Source organism: Crocodylus siamensis, chromosome 2 (assembly GCF_052110815.1).
Source record: "Crocodylus siamensis isolate JL-2025a chromosome 2, ASM5211081v1, whole genome shotgun sequence".
In the NCBI taxonomy this organism is placed as follows: domain Eukaryota; kingdom Metazoa; phylum Chordata; order Crocodylia; family Crocodylidae; genus Crocodylus; species Crocodylus siamensis.
In genome coordinates, this window is record NC_143396.1 from 250,535,613 (window position 1) to 250,556,295 (window position 20,683).

At 41.5% G+C, this 20,683-nt stretch overlaps 1 protein-coding gene across 6 annotated transcripts in view; it reads left to right on the plus strand.

The window, feature by feature from the left end:
- MIPOL1 (mirror-image polydactyly 1) overlaps window positions 1-20,683 on the plus strand; it is a 346,213-nt gene that overhangs the window by 234,037 nt on the left and 91,493 nt on the right. The window lies entirely within an intron of this gene.

Sequence of the window (20,683 nt, forward strand, 5' to 3'; positions counted from 1 at the left end):
ACTTAGCATTAAATCTGCATTATATTTTGAAAAACAATTAACTTTTAATAATATGCAGTCTCCCTACAGCCTATAATGATAAATCTTTAAGAGTCAGGAAGAAAGGCAGTATTTTATGTGCACTTCGAAAGGTGTAAAAGAGTGTTTTTTAATACAGTCTAAGAATCCAATCTGTTTGAATAGAATTAATGACATTTCGATAATTGTATAAAAAGTCAGAATTAAGAGGGTGGGATAGGTGACTGCTAACTTCATTGAAAAAGAACAAATTAGGCACTTAAATTTACAAACCCTCACTGTTATGAGTTGAGCCTTTGAAGTACATTTGATTGTTTGTTTAATGTACATGTTTTGTAGAAAATTCAGAAATGAAGTGATAATCTACAGTAAATATAATTTCTGTCAATGTTATGATAATAGCAGGGTATGAAACACCAGTAATTTAAATGGAAGCACTGATATTTTAAGCTTGTATACAAGAACTGTGTGCTAGTCATATTGTGGATAGTAGTAGAAAACATAGTATTGAAGGATCAAGCCTTTATTTCACTATCTTTTTTTTCTCTCTTAACTTTATTTTGTTTAAGGCTTCTTTGCTGTGGTGCCTCCAGCAAAGGTAGTCATGGATATTAATACAATAGCAGAATCCACCCAAGGCTGTTGATAATTTAGTCATGTGAATCAACTCCATCCAAACAGTGTCACTAGGATATAGTTCCTTCCTCAAAAGGGAGTGACCTTTTGATAGATATATGTAAATCTAGAAACTTATTCATTACCAACACTCTACTAATTCCTGTTTTAACCTGTAGAACCAGGAATTGAACCATACATTTTTCTTGGGTACAACAAACATCAGGAGCTACTGTTCTGGTGTTCTCTGTAGTTTCTTGAGGGAAACAAATGAAGGTAGATTCAAATCATCAGGGGATTAGTTTGTTGGATTTTGCAAATCAAGTTCTAGAAAAGAAATGTATAAAGTTGAATGCTGATATTCATTCATGGATTGCAAGAGTCCAAGATATCAAATTTACCCCAGTTTTTAATATAACACATATGCAAACTATTTCAGTCTTAATTTTGATTCATTACTTACCAGGATAAATTTATACTGAAATCTTTCCTTTGTCCTCTTTATCCCTTGCTCACCTTTTCATTCTTTTCATGTCAATTATTAACACTGTGACGTTACTTGTTGCTGCAGTAACTTTGTTTCAGTGCAGCTGTTGCCAGGTGAATTTTGTTGAGAGCTTGATTGGAACATTTACTAACATTTTATGAGATATCAGAACGGATTTATTATAGCCAGCAAGCGTAATTTTAACATTTTATTAGGGAACTCTTTTTACTGTTTCTACAGTTGTTTTCTTTAAAAATAAACTGCAAAGACATACTATAGCTTTGGACAGAATGGGTTATCATCATGATATGTAATACCCTGAAGTATGTATGTGTTTCATTAGCAAGGTAAAGATTAAAGATTAAGACATAAAAGTGTATTGGAATGAATTCAATGAGCTAAATCTGCTCTCAGCCTTATTCAGTGGGATTACATGAGTGCCTCAGAAGACAGAATGTGGCCCTGTTGGATATGAATTCAAATCTTTTTATGTCTGTCTTAAGGCTAAGAAGCCTTGTCCTAATTATGCAATGAGCCAAGTCAAGAGTGTGTGTTCCTGATCTATTAGTGTACACCATGGTACTGTTGCAGGGCCATGAGGCTAAAATCCAGGTGCCTTCAGTTCAGGTAAATGCTAGTGGCCAAGTAAGATGTATTACAATGTGGTTTGTTACTATTCGAGTATGTTTCACAAATTTATTTTGCAGCAGTAGACTGCCAATAATAATAAATCCATGAATTTGGGTTTATCATTCCCATTTGTGAGGCATCATACAGCCTTAGAATATTAGGCAGCCAAGGCTTCTGCCATCCCAAGTATATGTACACACTCACCTCAAAATGTCATGTTCTCTGTCCCTGCAGAATTATAATAACTTTAATGCTCCTAGTCAATTCCTCCTTTTTCACTGCTAATATTGCTGATATTTGAAGAGTTTCCACATAATACAGCAATTTCTGTTGCTGTTACCATTGTTGTTGCTGTTGCTGCACTGTAAAACTCCCACTAAAACTGACTAATGTTTAGCTGGAGATCTAACCTAATTTACCGAAAAGCATCTTCCACTCATGAGCATAGACCTTCCCTGAGCTTTCCTTGTGACAGTGGCACCATGCTGTCCACTATTCAGATCTGTGCCTAGATGGCATGATCTAGATTTTACTAATTTCTTACTAGACCAAAGTGGAGCCAGACCATAATTTAAGCATATTCACTCCTTTCCTCTCCCTCAGTTCATTTATGGATTACAAACAGGAGGCTGAGAACCAAAATTTGTCTTCTAATAGGAAAACCCATATGATAAGCAGAAAACACTGTCAGGGTGGATTCTATAGGGAAGAGGCAGCTGGGTAGGAGGGGAAGGAAAGACCAAAAAGCAGTGGCTTAAAACAGGTACTTCTGGTTCCCTTCCCCCCGTGAGATGTTTGCGATCTTTGTGCCAATTTAAGCTTTCACTACCTATCATAAAAAATACAGAATATTTCATTTCTGCCGTAGAAAGTGAAAATTAGAACTGTCTAAAGGAGAATAGAGTATGAGTTAAAATCAGCAGGGGATTAAAAATCCAGGCAACTAGGGGAAGGGAGAAATTTAGAGTTCAGCAGAGATTTTCGTAATCTGTAAAACAGTAACGAAAGAGTGCTTATCATTATTTCTCTACTATTTTCTTCATAATGTTCTATCATCAGTTAGTTTTGGAGGATTGTGTGGTTTGCTGTGGTTTATGGCTCTCCTATTTGGATAGCATTGTATTATAATTGCTAATGGAACTCTAAGTACATGGAGGGGAAAGAGGGAGGGTGGTGACTTCTATTTTTAGGTATTTTTTGAAGTACAGAAAATTGATATCTAAATCCAAGTTCTACACAGGTTTTCCTTGTATGGTGTGAAATGAATTCATATTAATAGCTATAATGATAAATGTTCAAATACTGTGTCCCGGGGAGTCTTGATTTCATATAATAAGATTTTTTTTTTCTTTTGGAGGAGAAAGGAGGAGGAAGAAAAATTACTTAGGTTTATTTCAGTGTTCTGTCCCAAATAGCTTAACATACTTCTTTCTTTAAATGTAACTAATATGGGAAGCTAAAGTATGGTATGGTTTTATAAATACATTTGGATAAAACCTTTTTGCTAGCTGGTTTCTTAACATGTTTCTTAAAAATTCTGTGTTTCCTCTTAATTGCCACAATGCCTATTGATGAGTGCAGAACTGATTGTCAAGCTTCTCTACTTAAAGCTGAGTGAACAAGCTGCTTATGATGACCCAACAGAGACATAAGGGAGGTCTATGAAAGGACGAGTATTCAGCCAGCCTTAATCCTTGTTTTCAGTAAGGCAGTGTCTTTAAGTGCAGACTAATTAGTGAATAGACATGGTTGTAGATTCTTGTAGACATGCCTTTTGTTGGCCTCAGATGAACTGCCTGGCTAATATAAATGGTCTAAAATCTCTGTTTTACATTGCTTGTCTTTTTTAATGTACTTTAATAGGATATGGAGACAAGAAAATATAAGCAGAGCAGGCACAAAAGTAAATAAAAGCCATATGACTATCTGTGTTGAGGTAGTATGATCCATTCAGATATTTTTATTGTGGTAGTGGCCCTGACAGTGGAAAATTTGAATGGCAGTACTCTACTAACTGGTCTGTACCTTTTATAATCTTTGGCATACATGAATAACAGAGAAAACTGTAACAATGTTACTTTGCTTTAATGTGGCACTTTTATAGCCAACTAAAGTAAAAAAATAGATAAGCATTATTATTCTATTTCAGAGATGCGGAAAATTGAGCAAAGAAAAATTAAGTGATTTGTCAGGAGTCATTGATGTGTTAGAACTGCAAGCCAAGTCTCCTGAGACTCAGACCCCTGCTCTAACTGTTGGTCTAAACCTCTGTCATTATATATTGTATAACAAGGTTTGCTACTGGCTACAGGTACAGTTCCCTCCTTTTTCCCCCCAATTCAAATGATGTACAGTGAAGTGTAAAGAAAAGACATGTGGCAAGGACATCAGTTCTACAAAAATAAAACAGAGAGCCACCTGAGAGAGAGAATAGCCCTTGAAGATAGGCAGAGACATTTGAAATATGGCAAGTTAAATTTAAAGTATTGGTTTCTATTTGCATTCCTCAGTGTTTGTATGTTTCTTGCTCCTTTTATGACATAATACAGATTGGCAGCCATAGCAACTTACTGTTTTCCTCATTTTCTATAATTAACCATAAATTCCAGTGATATTCAGTAACAGTGCCTTAGTTATTGAAACTCATAAGGTTTTTACTGCCTTATCACCTGTATTATTGATTGGAGATAATTACTACAAAGCAGCTGGCTGTTGGTTTTAGGGAGCATCAATTGTTCTCCTGTCCCAGCTGTTGGCTAATAAGGACAGTCAACACATCTGTTTCAACAGCTGGTAATTAACAAAAGCCTAATTGCTGCAACTCTTTTAACAACAAATCTATGAAAGAGTAGAGATGTGGAGGAATATTATTTACTTTGTGCTCGACACTTTCTGTGGCCAGTTTCTTTTCTCTTTTTCTTCTTCTACTTTGAACACCACTGCCTTTGTCTGATGCATTGAATGGCAGGAGAACACAATATGGTAATCCACAGCTTAAGTTTTTCAGATCTTTGTTGGTGTTTCGTATTGCAACATTTCTTTGCTAAGTTACAAGATAAAATGGATCAAAAGCATTTTGTGAAGTTCCATACAACAGCAAAAATCCATAGCAGTGTGCCCTAAGCAATAGGGCTGCCAACTCATACAGCATCCAAAAGAGAATTCTGGGTGTCCCCTTTGCTATGCAGGTTTTACATCTTCAGACCCCCTCCCAAAAAGAATGTTTGTCATTCAGATGACCATCCATTTCAAAATAAGTTTAATATTGCAGTCCAGACTGTCTAAATGAAACCAGGGTGGGTAGATTTTTTCATCACGCTTTAAAATCTGCATATGCTGGTCAGTTTAAAAGTGGCAGTCATTTATTAGCTTGGAATAGACAGATTGTGAGCATTTGATATTATAGAATTGTCAAGGATGGTATGTTTTGCTTGTTTTAACAGTCTGTGTTTCTAGCATCTGTCAATGAACATAAAATCAGAGAAAGATAACATGCACATAAGTACCTACCTTGCATATTTTTTCCTGCATGCATAATGTGCATATCTGAAAAACCCATATATCTAAATAGATATGTGCCTGTATACATGTAGAGGGAAATCTTAACTCAATTTAAATTAAATGAAAAACTCCAAGTGACTACAGTGGAGCAAAATTTCCTGCATGCAACTTAATTTTCTTAAAGATGAAGCTAGATTTTACATTCATTCAGGTACTTGTTTTATATATGCAGAGGAAATGCTTAAATATTAGTTGACCTTGAGCCTTAAGTATTATGAAAGTGTGACCCAGATTGCATATTTGACTTTGACAACCAAATAGTCTACATGAAGCTGTATTTAAAGTTAGTCTTCCAAGTTTTATTTTTAAGCATTTTGCTAGTGCCCTGAAACAGTCAATCTTTGCTGAAAGGTTAGTTAAAGATCACTTGATTAAACTTGCTTCACTAACATTTGGCAGATAGTTCTGAACACTCCGTTCTTCTTTAATTGTCTGTTGGTTATGTTGAAAGGTATGGAAGAAATTCTACCCAAGACCTGCCATTGACTGCATGTAGATTGCATAATATAAAAAAAAATTCTGGCAAGACAAGTTTAGTTCAGCAGGTGTTCAAGTGATGAAGTGTACAGTAGGTGTAGTGAGAAAGTATAAGAGGTTCTTTGAACAAACAAAAACAAAAGTGTTGGCTAAAATTCTAACTGTAGAAGGATAGTGACATATAGGGAAATATTTACTGTGTGGGCTTAACAGGACATGATTTTTGTACACTATAGTCTGTGGTGATTGACATGGGCTCAATAGCATTGCATGAGTAGAATGCAAAAATTTTGCTTTCTGCACTTATAATATATGCAAGGGTATTAAAGCATTTAACAATTTATAAAAGGGTTTGGGTCTTATTTTCCAAATTTTAGTTTGACTTTGCAAAAGTAAATACAAATGTTATGTTAGCATTTGGAGTTCTTTTTCCACTTATAAATAATATCAAGTGTATAGACATTTCTACTCTTGTAGCTGAAATGTAGCTGAGTTTGGCGTAGGATATATGCTTGGTTTCAGGGGTACAAACAGGACAGAGGCAAATGAACAAAAAATGTTAACAAAAATGGTGCTTGGTCAATTGGCATAAATGATTAGCATTGGAGACAAATCGCTTAATAGCTCCATTTTACTGAGTGCAGGGTTTGTTTTTGTTCCTGGTTAAATATGTTGTGATTTTTTTTCCTCTCTTCCTCATTTATGAGGTGTGAAGAATTTAAAAGCATGCATTTTCTTATCAAAGAGAAATTGGGTTTTTGTGAAAGACATGGACGGATGGGTCTAAAAGTTAACAAATCAGTTTTGGCTGCAGCACAGATATAACATAGGTAACAGGTATAATAAGTTCCCCATATTCTCCTACAAGCATTCTTCAACACTGAACTGAACCACTTATTGCTCATTTTATTGTGTATAGCTGTTCAGTCCCCATTTAATATTTTGAGAGATCATTGCCAGGATGTATTTGAAATGAGTAACGCTAAATTAACTTAATATTTGTGATAGGTGCTAGCTTCATACAACAGGTCAGTGCTGTTCAACTGATAGCCCACAGACCGCATGCCTGAGTGAGGATTTAATGCAGCCCCCAGGCTCCCTCCTCACTGCCACTCCACACTGCTCCAGCTGTAACAGCAAGCAGTCTCCAGGCTCCACCTCTTCCAGCTTTGTCTCCTGCCCTCACCTTGTGGGGGGCGGTTAGAGTGGTGTGGTACAGGGAGCTGAGGGCAAGCCTAGGGGCATGCACTGCAGCTGCAGAGTGGGGCACTTGTGCAGTGTAGCACAGGGGGTGTCCATGCTACCTGTGGCTTGTGGGGCCTGTGGCTTATCTTGGTGTGGCCTTCAGGTGTGGAACTCTGACAGGGGATGTGCCTCTTGGCCACTTCGAAGTTGGATAGCCCTGTCATGGGTGACTAATGTCCTCTATTTGGAACAGCAGGTATGTCACAGATACAGACATTTGAAACTTACCTATGTTGCTCAACCAGTCAGCTTCAAACACAGCCTGGATGACTATATCTAGACTGAAGAAGTTAATTTAGTCCCCACACTAATCCACCTGACCTTTCCTAATGGGAGAGCCAACAAGGACAGGATTTAGTATAATAATTTTTGTGCACTAGAAGTGTATGCATGTGTTCAGTATACTAAAGGGTAAGGTAACATACCCATTAGTAATACATATCATACACTTATTCTTGTTCGGTTGGTTTTTACACTTGTGTATGACAACCCAGCATGTCTTTAAAACAATATTTCTCTTTTATGTACCTAATTATCCAAGCTTCTCTGTCCATAAAGGATCTATAAAGCAGTGTGCGATCTGATAAAAATGCATTTTCAGTTAATGCAGCAGATCTACTCTGCTTTAAATGAATCATGTGCAAAACACTCTGGCATGGTTTCCTATCAGAATTAAATTTGCTCCTTATTTTTCATGGGAGTCTATTCTTTTAAGCGTAAAGACTGAAAACTTTTTTTTCTCATGGATTTTCAGTGACAGACTATTTGATATCACCAAGGAATAGAGGAAAAGTATATACCCTTTTCAGTTGCCTATAGTTATACAAGTCTTTGCCCTAGGAAGGAAATGATTCATTCTTGCTCTTTATCAAAGTTGAATTTTTTTTGGTGTATATATTTTAAAAGCCAAGATTATAAAATCCAAAAATTACCTTGCTGAAAGACTATTTTCTGATATATGGAAATGAAGTCCATTGTTTCTTCACCTTTCTGCAGTTTCTATTTTGATTGGTAACACAAGTAAGTACTTGTTGGGTCTCTGTGTTCAGGCTACTTGTTTTGAAGAAGTGCCTCCAGCAAATTTTATAATAAAATTTTGCTAACTGGAAGAGTTAGCATCTCAGCATATGATACTACTTGCCTACAAAGTCCAATCTGATATTTTTTTGAATGTGCATCTTGTTGCCATTGCTTCTGTAGCCCTTTTGTTGAAACCTAGATCAGCCCTTCTTGATAGCTACTTTACATAGGTAATAGTTCATTTGTGCTGCAGAGGAAGGGTTTAAGAATCTGTGTCCCTGGAACAGCCCTGGCCAGGTCAGGCTACACCTCTGCCTGGCTGGGACTGCTGTTGGAGGGAGATCCCAGAGCTCTTCCTCTGTAGCCTACCCCCCTCCACCCTCCAACCAAGCAGTGATGTGCTGCAACCCAGCCAGGGCAGCTGCTGGAAGAGAGAACCCAGATTCCTTCCCCTGCAGGGTGCCCCCGCCCCCCCCCCCCCGCCTCCGGCCAGGCTGAGGTGCACCATGGTGCCAGGGCAGCTGCAGGGACAGAAACCCCACTTCCCTTGACCCACTCCCACCAGGCTATGTGGATTGCGATGAGAGGCTGTGATCATCTGTGAACATCTGTTCTGTTATGGCTGTAAAGTATTTTTGGCACACTTAAAACACATTAAGTGTAACTTCTCTACCTAGCCTAAAGTACACCGCACTACCTTGACTTCAGCCATTTTAGATTAAAACAGTTATTTGGTTTTCCAGAAATCCCATATTCAGTTAAATAGCTACCAGTGGCAGTTTCCATGTGTTAGGCCCTGTCTGTATATGCAAGTAAAGGCCCAGTGGGATCTAATGTGCAATCCACACAATCGTGCCTCCTGCCATGCCACACATGCGTGGCAGGATTTGTAATTGTGGGATTGTGCATTAGATCCTATTGTGCTTCATTGCCAGTTCAGGGAGAGCCTGATCCTGAGCTCCCTCTGCTCTAGCAAAAAGAAAGCTCTTACAGCTGGGATCCATCTCAATTGAGGGGCTCCCAGCCTCAGGGGTGCCCCATGTACCCCCAGGGCTGGGAGATCACAGCAGTCATGATCTCCCAGGCTTCAGGGTGAAAGGGTTTCATGCATCCCTAAGCCTGGGAGATCACAGCTGCCATGATCCTGCAGGCTTGGGAGTTTCACATTGGGCTTGGTACACCCCCACAGCTGGGAGCCCCATCAGTTGAAACCCAGGGCTCAGCTAGGTTTCTCAGAGAATTGGGCTCCCAGCTGCAAGGGAGACCCTGCTAAAACCTGCACATTGCAAGTCAATAGCAACCAGCTATGGAGTTAGTACACATTTTCAAAGTCTAACTTTACAACTGGTTGGAGCTTTTTATGGTGTGATACCTGCTTTGCAGGTGTGGTTTTAAGGTAATTGTGCAATTAACCAATTGATTGGGTGATGCCTATAACATATAGAGGGGGCCTTAGTGCAAACTAATAAAGACCATATTTTCTGTCTCACCCTTATACACCTGAGGGGATGTCAGTGAAACAGCAGTTGTGGTTGCTAACTCTTCCGGTTAGTTGCCATTCCCAATATTATTGCTCCCTCCCTCCACTGATGCAGAGCCAGGAGCTTTGTTCCTAACACAAAATGAAGGGGTGATCCTTAGCTTCTCCTTTTGGGTTGCTTTCTGATTGAGATCTATGTCACTAAAAATAAAGCAGTCAAAACCAAGGCTCAGGAAAAACTGCATGGAAAAGTTACTTAAAACTGATTTCTATCAGAACTGTTTTGACAAAACCAGCATTTTCATGAAAAATTATATTGATTTTTTTCCCCATAAAAATGAACTGATTTTCCTATTTAAAAATATAAATGGAAAAATGGTTTCCCCAAACTTTCATTTAATTTTTAAAAATCTATTTTGAAATACAATTTCAAATACACATTGTAATGTTAAAACTTCTGAAATTAATGAATTATTAAATTTATATTTTTATAATATCAGTACCTAATGTGTCTCACAATATATAACCTTCGAGACTGACCCACTGGTCCACAGAGACTTAAGCTTTAATAGATAACAGTCTACTTACCATTTGAAGAATTAGACTGTTGCCTACGTAAGCTTATGCCTCTAAACCATTTAGTTTTTAAGGGGGCCTATGCACATGCAGGGAAGCTGCTCCAACACGCTGTAATTACAGTATGTCAGAGCATGGTAATTACTGTGCTCCAGCAGACTCCAAAATCATGTATATCAGTGTCTTGGAGCCGCTCTAATTAAAGCCCCCTCTCCCCCCGCCCCGGAACGTGTATAAATGCCCTAAGGTTCTGCTACCCTGCCCTGCCTTGTTGCTGACTTCAGTCTATTAGAACAAATGACCTTGTATATTATGATGTGATACATATTTATTATAGTTGTAGCTTTTCTTTTAAAATTATTAAGGGTGGTTGCTACTAACTATATATTGACACATTTTATCTTATTTTCTAGATTAGCATATCTTCTGTTTGTGTTGTAATGGAACTGTTAGACACATTGTCAATTTGATCTAAAAAATAAGATTAGCAGTCAGTATATTAATTAGAATACCAGGTGTTTTCAGTATCTTTGTGCTAGCCTAGAATTTTTTCCCCGGGATATTGAAAACCTCTGATTCTCTAATTAGACTAATAATAAATGGTTGTCTTGTTTTCTAGATCAAGAAGTCACTTCTTTGTATTGCAGTTAAACTGTAGATACAATGAATGGTTTCATCTAGAAAATAAGGTAATATATTTCAGTCTGTGCTATGTAATGTCTGCTCTTAAGTATTTTAAAAATAAATTAATATAAAACAAATTAACAGAATATTTAAAGTATTATGACTTAATGATGTCTTAATATGACTTGAAAGTATGTGTTGTCATAGTATGCCCTATTACTGACTTAGAAAATGTTATAAAAATATTCTAAAAGGAAAAGAAAATGCATGAAATAAATTTCAAAACCATCTTAAACTAAATTTCAGAAGTTAATTTTTCAAAATGGAAATATTTCACAGTTTATTTTATGGGAAATACCTAAAAATGTTTCATTCTAGTTTAGAATGAGGAAAAATGTCAATATTTTCTGTGAAGTAAAAATTCCAAGTTTGCTCCAGATTCATTCCAAGCAATCATTTGAGAACTGGCTACACTACTTTCTGAGCAGTTGTCAGAAAAGATTTCAGAATATGCAATACAAGGTCACAGTTGTCCTCTCCAGTTGGGATATCTGTTGTACATTCTGCTGGTAGGCCCCAAATCAGCAAGGTACTTAAGTATAAGTGTAAGGTTAAATATGTGAGTAATCCCATTAAACTCAGTGAGACGATGAAGAGCTTAAAGTTATGCATGCATCTAAGTACTTTACAGCACTGAAGCCTTATTCCCCATGAGAAGCTTTTACTGATGTTAAAAGGTGTTTTAGCATGTGGAATGGCTGTGTAATATGCCATAGATATTACAGATAAAGGAAAATAATTTTATTCCAAATTTTCATTTTAACACACTGATCATTTTTAAAATAGTCAGAAATCATCCTCTGAAATATAAAAGCAGAATTCCTTGCTGACTCTGTGACTCCCATTTTAGTTATTTGGATTAATTTACCTGAATCCCTTGGATGCTTCTATGAAAAGTTAGAAGAAAAATCAGCCCTTAAACCAAGTTTACCCAAGGATAAATTTGCCATGTTGCAGGAAAGGCTACATCATTTTTAGGGGCTGTGTTATATGTTGTTAGCTGTTTTTTAAAAATTTGGAACAGTTTGACTTGCCACAGAGTAACCTGTTCATGTGCCAATGGCCTATGTTTCTGGGAAAGGTAGTTAGCCATGTTAGTCTAAAGGTAAGCAAAAGGCAGGGTTAAAAACTAATTAATTCAGAAATATACAACATGAGCTTTTGTGAGCCCAAGCTCACTGCATCAGATGCTGGAATTTCTGGAACATACCATCAACCTTCCATCATGTTTAAAACAAAAATGCTCAAATTATTTAAGTCAGGAAGTTTGTGGACATACAGGACACATCCAGGTGTGTGTGACTGTTTCGTTCCCCAGGGACAAGTAGCGACGGTGCACCTTGCACTGGTGGTACTTGTGTCTGAGGAACACCCATGCCATGTGTGCTTTGGCGCCTGACAAGATACCCTGCGGGTGGTAAGAGAGACTGGGGCCAGCACTGTGCTGGCCCAAGCAGCCTTACCTGGGGTCCTGGGGGCCTTCCAGGGCTGCAGCAGTGGTGATCCTGTAGGGCAGAGTTTGGCTGGCAGCCGCAGTGCAGCTCCAGATGGCCTGGCTCCGCTTTTCACCTGTGTATGCTGCCCGAGAATGTGCTGCTCCAATTTTTTTTTTCCGCCTTTTTATTTTTTTGACCCCTGGATATCCAGGGGTCAAAAAAAACCCACAGAAAAAAAAAACGTAGCAGCGCATGCCCGGGCAGTGTGCCCTTGCAACACGGAGAACACGAAACTGTGCCGTACATGGTGCTGCAAACATGTTTGCAGTGCTGCGTACCACACAATCTGGGCATGCCCCCAAGGGGTGAATCGATCCTGCATCCTAGCTCTGCTCAGCACAGGAAGTGAGGAATGGTCGGATAACTACTCCCTGGTTCACAGGAGAACTCTGGCACCAGTCCCACATGGAGCTTCAGTCAGGCAACTCTGATTCCCACCACTACCTTAGGGACCTTACCAGACCTTGTACCAATGCAGTGTGAGTTCATTGTGACTGAGCTCTTTTACACACTATCCCATTTGCTGTTGCCCCCATAGACAGGGTCCCCAGGCACTGGCTGTGGATCTAGCATGCTTATACCAACAGAAATGATCTCTCATCCAGGTAATCTTGGTCGGCATTTCTAGTCCTTTTCCATTTCAGCCTGCAGAACCTAGAAAAAAAGGGGGTGAGGAGAAGTAGTTTATCCTCATCTTTTCTCACTCTTCAACTATACAGAGTATAAATGACTGAACCTATAAATAAATCATCATATGTTAAAACAAAATAAAACAAACAAACCTATACATTAAGGGAAAGCTTCTAAGAGAGCAGTACTTGCAGTACTTTAGGAAGGAGATTTCATAGTTTCTAGGGTCGGAAGGGACCTTAGTAGATCATCTAGTCGGACACCCTGCCATGGCAGGAAAGAGTACTGGGGTCAAACGACCCCAGCAAGGTGTACATCTAGCCTCCTCTTAAAGACCCCCAGGGTAGGAGCCAGTACCATTCCTCTTGGAAGTTGGTTCCAGATCCTAGCCACCCTGACCATGAAGTAGCGCCTCCTGATATCTAGCCTAAATCTACCCTCTGCCAGCTTGTGACCGTTATTCCTGGTCACTCCTGGCAATGCTTGGGGGAACAGGGACTTCCCCAGTGCCTGCTGGTCCCCTCTGACTAGTTTATAACAGGCCACTAGATCCCCCCTCAGCCTTCTCTTGTGGAGGCTAAACAGGTTCAGGTCCCATAGCCTGTCCTCGTAGGGCCTGCCCTGCTGCCACCTGATCATGTGAGTAGCCCTCCTGGACCCTCTCCATGCTGTCGACATCCCTCTTGAAGTGCGGCGCCCAGAACTGGATGCAGTATTCCAACTGCGGCCTGATCAGTGCCGCATAGAGGAGGAGTATCACCTCCTTGTACCTGCTTGAGATGCATCTGTGGATGCATAACAAGGTACGGTTGGCCTTCCTGACTGCCTCCCCACACTGCCAGCCCATGTTCATCTTGGAGTCAATGATGACTCCAAGATCCTTTTTTGCCTCTCTACTGACAAGAAGGGAGTTCCCCATACCTGTAGGTATGGTGCCTGTTGTTCCTCCCCAGGTGCATCTCTTTGCACTTGTCGGTGTTGAATCCCATCCTATTCTCATCCGCCCACCCTTGTAAGCTGTCTAGGTCCGATTGCAGCCTATTGCTCCCTTCTAGCATGCCCACATCTTAGTGTCATCAGCAAATTTGAACAGGGGGCTTTTTACCCCCTTGTCCAAGTCACTAATGAAGATGTTGAACAGTGCGGGCCCGAGGACCAAGCCCTGAGGGACCCCACTGCCCACATCCCTCCAGGTTGAAAATGACCCATCCACTACCACCCTCTGGGTGTGGCCCTCCAGCCAGTTGGTGACCCAATTGACTATGTGGGTGTCGACACCACAGCCCCCCAGTTTCTTAATGAGAACGGGGTGAGAGAGTGTCGAAGGCCTTCCAAAATTCCACTGCTACCCCTGCATCTAAGGATTTGGTGATCTGGTCATAGAAGGCCACCAGGTTGGTCCGACAGGACCTGCCACTAATGAACCTGTGTTGGTTGCCCCTGAGCATAATCTCTCCTGCTGGCCCCACGTAGATATGCACCAGAATAATTTTCTCAAAAAGCTTGCCCAGGATCGAAGTAAGACTAAGTGGCCTATAGTTTCCCAGGTCCTCCTTCTTCCCCTTTTTGAAGATGGGAACCACATTGGCCCTCTTCCAGTCCTCTGGCACCACACCAGAGCACCACAAGTGCTCGTAAAGCCATGCCAGGGGTCCCACAGTGACCTCAGCCAATTCCCTCAGTACTCTAGGGTGGAGATTGTCCGGACTGGCTGACTTGAATACGTCCAGTCCTTCCAGAAGTTCCCTAACTAGTTCCTCACTAACCCTTGGCCTAGGTGAGCCTCCCCTGGGGCCCGAGGGGGACCCAGCGGCGGGGGGGGTGACTGTTCCAGCCCTTGCTTAGGAAAATGGAGGCAAAGAAATCGTTAAGTATGTTGGCTTTGTCGTCTGGTGTAATGACCAAATTTCCTAATGTGACCTGCAGGGTTTAAAAAAATTTAAAAAGATGGCTGTGATAACAACAGGCTAGTTAGACTGATCTCACCGTTCTCCATGTTTTAGAATCATTTTTAAAAGAAAAGGAAAGAATAATTAAAGACTTGGATAAAATGCATTGTGTTCCCCCAAAGTAGGCTAATTTGGTATCTTTCTTTGGTAAATGAGTTTTAGACAAGGGAAATGTGATGGACGTAACGTAGCTGAAATTAAGTAAAGCACAGTGCCACATGGAAATGATTAGTTAAAATGGAGAAGACAGGGATTAGTACACAAATCATAATGTGACTAAGTAATTGGTTAAGAGGAGATGACAATGGGCATTATTAAAAGGATATCATAAAGCAAAAACGAGGTGACCTTAAGGAGTGGATAATAGAAATGGAATTAAAGTCAATAGTACCAATGGCAATACTGTGCCTTTAGAGGGTAATAGTAGGAACTTCTGATGTAAATTTGAAGCTTATTAGTTAGAAACAACTGAGGAGGAGAAGGACCTAAATGTACTAGATCAAACGATTACTATGAGATGCCAATGTGATATGGCTAAGAGAAAGGCAAGTGTGATTCTAATATATGGCAGACACATTATTTACCATAGAGGTAGGAAAATCATTAATCCCAATGTCCAAAACCTCATTTAGAATATTATGTACAATTCTGGTCATCCATGTTCAAGAAAAATGAATTCAACTGAAACAAGTGCAGAAAAAGGCTGTTAGGTTGATTGAGGTAATGGAAAGGTGTGTTATACAAGAAGACTAAAAGAACTTGTCTTGGTTAGCCTAGCAAAACAAAAACTGAATACCTCAGAGGGGAATGCATCAGGGAGGCTGAAGAGCTATTTAGGAAAAAGGTCAGTGTTGGCACAAAACCAAATGTGCTATGAAATTGTCCATGAATAAATTTAGGCTGGAAATTAGAAGAAAGTTTCTAAGCCTCAGAAAGGTGTGCTTTGGAGAGGGGCAAAAAATCTTACCTAGCTTTTAATGTGGAGCTTGTTTAGTCTTTGAAAGGGTTTGTGTAATGTGGTTCCTACATAACCAGGGGAATGGACTCAGTGACCCAGGAGAATTGGAACTTTGTTACACAGTAATTTTAGGCAGCTTCTGGAGCTCTTAAACCCTGGACAGGTTGCAAATTAACATCTTTAAGTAGCTTAAAGTACTCATTCATTTTAAAGTTACACCACTCCAGGGCAGGATTATCTCCAATCTGCCTAATTTTTTTTCATTTTCTATTACTGTGACCACTTTCTACAGCTATTACACCCAAATTGAAGTCCTCCCATATCCCAGAATGCAGTGACCCACTCCTGATTCAGATTTAGTGGGGACACGAAGACGCAGCAAGGCCAGTTACAATGATGCTTTGCCCTACAAGGCACCCAGTGGCAGTGGTGCCTCCTGCTGCTTGGACCACCTCTCTTCCTGCTGCTGGTGGCATGGGAGCAAGCTCCAGAGATAAAAAGGATTGGGCCCCTTGGAGCTCAGGCAGCACCCTGTGGGCCAAGAGCCAGGCCAGCAGTAGCACAGAAGGCGAGCTGCCATCTGGCCATGCACTGAGCTCTGAGGGGCCTGATCCTTTTTTCTCCAGAGCTCACCTCCTGTGCTGGGAAGAGCAAAAGGATATGGCCCCATCCTTCCCCACACAAGTGCAGGGAGCCAGTGATCCTCTGCCTGGCCACAGTACAGCCCCAGTCTTCCAGGAAGTAGCAAGCATGGGGGAAAATCCCCACATCCTGCTTGCTGCTGAACAGGAGACCCAGGCTGCTTGTGGCTGGGCAGGGTGTCCCCAGCTTCCTGCAAGAGGGGGTGGGCATTCCCACCCCCTAGCTTGCTGCTGTCTGGGAGACCTGGGCTCTGCTCAATCCAGGCAGAATATCCCTGGCTCCATGCATAGATGGAGGGGATTTTCCTCCTCTCCCATGCTTGCTGCATCCCTGGAGTCTCTCACTCTGCTGGGTAGGAGCAGTGAGTTGGTCCTTCCCTGCACAAGTCCAGAGAGCCAGGGATCCCCCCACAGCACAGCCCCAGTCTGTCAGAAATCAGCAAGCACGGGGAATTCCCCCACTGCCTGCTTGCTGCTGACCAGGAGATCCAAGTTGCCTGTGGTTGGGCAGACAATCCCCAGCTCCCTGCACATGTTGGGGGAAGGATTGGCTTGCTGCTGCCACGAGGCAGAGCAATTGACTTCAGGGCTGCAGCAAGCACAGGGGTGGCAGGTGGGTGAGGAAATTCCTTCCACCCATGCATGGAGCCAGGGACACCCTGCCTGGGTGAAGCAGAGCCTGGGTCTCCCAGAGAGCAGCAACCTGGAGGAGAAAATCTCCTTCCACTTCCCCCAACACATGCTGGGAGCTGAGCAACTTGCTGTCCTCTGGGGGTGCAGAACTGCTGTGTCAGTTTCAGTGAGATCAGAGAATCCCAGAGAGTCTCTGGTCTCACTACCATTGACATAGTCAGTGGCAATACATAGCGGGTGTTTGGGGGTGTATGTGCACCCTCTGAGAGCACCGGTGCACCCCCTGACAGTGAGCACTCCCCACTTAGGTGATGGGCGGGGGGGCCAGGCAGCACCAGTGCCCCCCCTGCGAGCACCGGCTGGAGAGTGGGGGTGCCAGGAGAAGTGTTGCTAGGACTTCTGGGCTTCTGGGTTGGCATGATTGGTTGTGGGGGACCCACCCTGTCCGTGAGATCATAGGGAGCTTCCCCCAGTTGTTGACTGGCCTCTGGGGGGCACGTGCCCCTCCCCCTGACTCAGGAGGCACCAGTCGCCCATGGAGACAGTAGTGGACCTGCTCTCAGCCTTATGGGAGCAGCAAGTGCATCCTGCCTCTAGTACTGCCCCTGCTCACCAAGCCTCTAGTGGTAAGCCCCAGCTGTGCAAATGAAGGACAGTCAGAGCAGGTTTTTCATTCTTCTGTGTGACTGCTTCATTAAGCCGAACAACACTAAGCCGATTAACATTTATTCAGCTTACAGTGTAAGGTCAAAAAAGGCACTCTCTGAATCCATCCTGTGTCCCTGTGTAGGCCACATCCCTTGGCAGTACACCTGGGTAGCTTTGTCACGGACACTTGTGGAATTTTCTGGATGCAGGTTTCCAAACAGTAGTATAACTGGAATGGGCAAGCAGAGCATCAGCTCTGGGCACTAACTTAGAGGAAGCACCAGAATGGCATTCCTCTGCCACCCTGGGAGTCTTTGGCACAGGAGGTACAGCTCTGCACCATGTGGACATAAAAAGCCACAGTCTTGTGTTCAGCAGTATATTGGAGGAGAGGGAGTGAACGAGTCACCACAGCAGCATTCAGGGAGCCTACACCATGGTGCTGCTGCAGCTGGTTTGTGATGAGTCTGTCCCCAAGCTGCAACAGCCCAAGCCCATGCTGTTACAGTAAGAACTGCATCCGTAGTAGTTACTACCAGAGTACAGAGTGTAGGGGCAGGTAAGACTCCCCTCTCTATTCCCCCACTTCCTCTGCTCTCTGGTGTTTGGGATAATCCCCCACCTCCCTCAGCCCGGGATGCTGAAGTTCAGCACACACCTCTGTTGCCCAACCATCAGTACTATTTCTGTACTATACTAGCTCATGGAATGGTTCCCCCCTCCTTAGTTCTTAAAAATAGCAATCAAACAATATGGAAAGTCATATATTACGTTCTCGAGCCCAAACTTGCAAGGTGCTATATATTTTTACCTTCCATTGACTTTGATTGCAGTTGAGAGTGATCAGGATGGGCCTCATAGTAATTAGTAAAGGATAAATGCTTGTTTACTCTTTATATTCCTTTGTTTAACTCTTGTATTTTTCTAACCTGTAGGATTAGAAAGACATGCAGCAGTATGTTCTTAAATATCTTGAAACAAACGTAACAACAGAAAGGTCACTATCTAAATTTTCTTATTGAAGTTGTAACTACTTTAATCCCAGCATGTGAGGATTAAGTTAAATTGAGATTTTTAAGAGCAGCTGTTCTATTACAATGTAAACTGCCTTTTCCATTGTTTTTTGGAGCTGCTTGGAATAGAAATGTACTGTTTTGTGAAAAACTTTGAAATGTCAACATTTGTATTAATTCTTGAAACAGAAATGAGACTCTTAGAGTCTCTCCCTCACACACCTGAGAGCCACCTCCGCTGATTAATCAAAATTGGTATTATTGTAAAAAGTTTTGTTCCCCACAAACCAGCATTTGCCAATGAAAACAAAATCTTGTAAAAAAAATCCCCAATAGCTGTAGTTATTGTTAGTCATGAGTTCTCTGGGGATTTGTTCACAACTCAATAGAAAATGTTATAAAATTATTTACTATATATTAAAAGTCTTTCAGTTTTTTTGAACTACCTCAGGTTTCTTATCTAGCGCTTCTGACATTGATGGTGACATACTACACAGATAATCCCAGTCTGGTATTTTTTCTTACTTTCTCCCTGTTGCCCAATGTCTATCCAAATGAAATGCATGCTCAGCTAGGAGATTAGCAACATGCTTATTATTTTTCTGTTTTTGTTGTGGTTGACTATATTGAATCTAACAAGCCTGATTCTCCTCTCATTTTCTGTAGAGTAACACAGGTAAAGCCCCAGGGAAATCAGTGGAGTTATTCCAGTACAAACTGGCATAAGTAAGAGTCTCATGCCTCAATGTCTTCTGACCTTTATCCTGAAAAATGCGAGTTGAATGCTAGGGGTATTTTTGTGCTACTTCTTTAAAGAGACTAGCCGTTAATCTCTCTGAGAGTAGGTGTGTCTGCCTCAAACATTTCCTTCCAGTCTACCATTTCAATTGCACTTCACAGTACACTGAAAATTGGCAAGGATGTTAATTATTGGCCTGTAGAACAAACCACCTACTTTGATTCAAGCATGTTTTTCCAATTTTTAAGAATGTTGTTTCACCTATAGTACAATATAATTATAGAAAATAGCCTGGTTTGGCTAACATTCTTATGTTCTGTGAATTCTGTTTGCAAGGCTATACGCAGCACCAGGCTCAGGACCTAAATGGCTTGCTTGCAGAATATTTTAACCTCTTATTGCTAGGAGTTACGGATTTCCAGTTCCAAGTACATTGCCTTTTAGCTATGAACTATTGTCATTGAGAGATTAACACCATTTATTTCAGGGAGAAGTAGTTAGCCACATTATTCTGAAGTTAAGCAATTTAGTCTATAAGGCTAAGTAAAAACAGTCAAACAGTGAGAGGCTGAATTGAGTCAGTCTTTTCAGGCTAGTCTAAACTGCAGAAATTAAATTGAGAAACAACTGGACACACATTTACTTTTGATTCAGGAAATGCAGCCACATGCCTGCAGTCGAGGGGTGCTAAAGCATGGCTCTTTGGCACATAGCCAGCATTGGCAGTGTGTTCACTTCCTCTTCCTGCTGCCCTCAAGGTCTCTGGGATTTGCAGTTCAGAATCAAAGCAGCAGGACTCTCCAGGGTTGCTGATCACTTCCTCTTCCTGCTTCCAGGTGCCTCTGGGATTTGTAGTCTACAGTCACAGCCAGCAGTAAGTTTCAGTAAGTTTGGCAGGAGAGCAGCTCTGTACTCAGGGGTAGGTGGGTTTAACCCACCTCCCTGGCCCGAGACCCTAGCTGGGGTTTGCCTGGTGTGTGTTGCGGGTAGGGGGCAGTCGCTTCTTCTTGTCCCCCAACACTTTTCCGCTGGAGCAGACAGCATAGCCAAGCCCAGGGCTGGAAAGCATGTGGGGTACTCTGATGTAACTTGAGTGAGGAAGGGGTCTGGGACAGAAGTTTCATAAACTGGTTTGACCCAAATCAGTTAAGTCTGACTACATTTAACCAGGTTTATCTTAAAC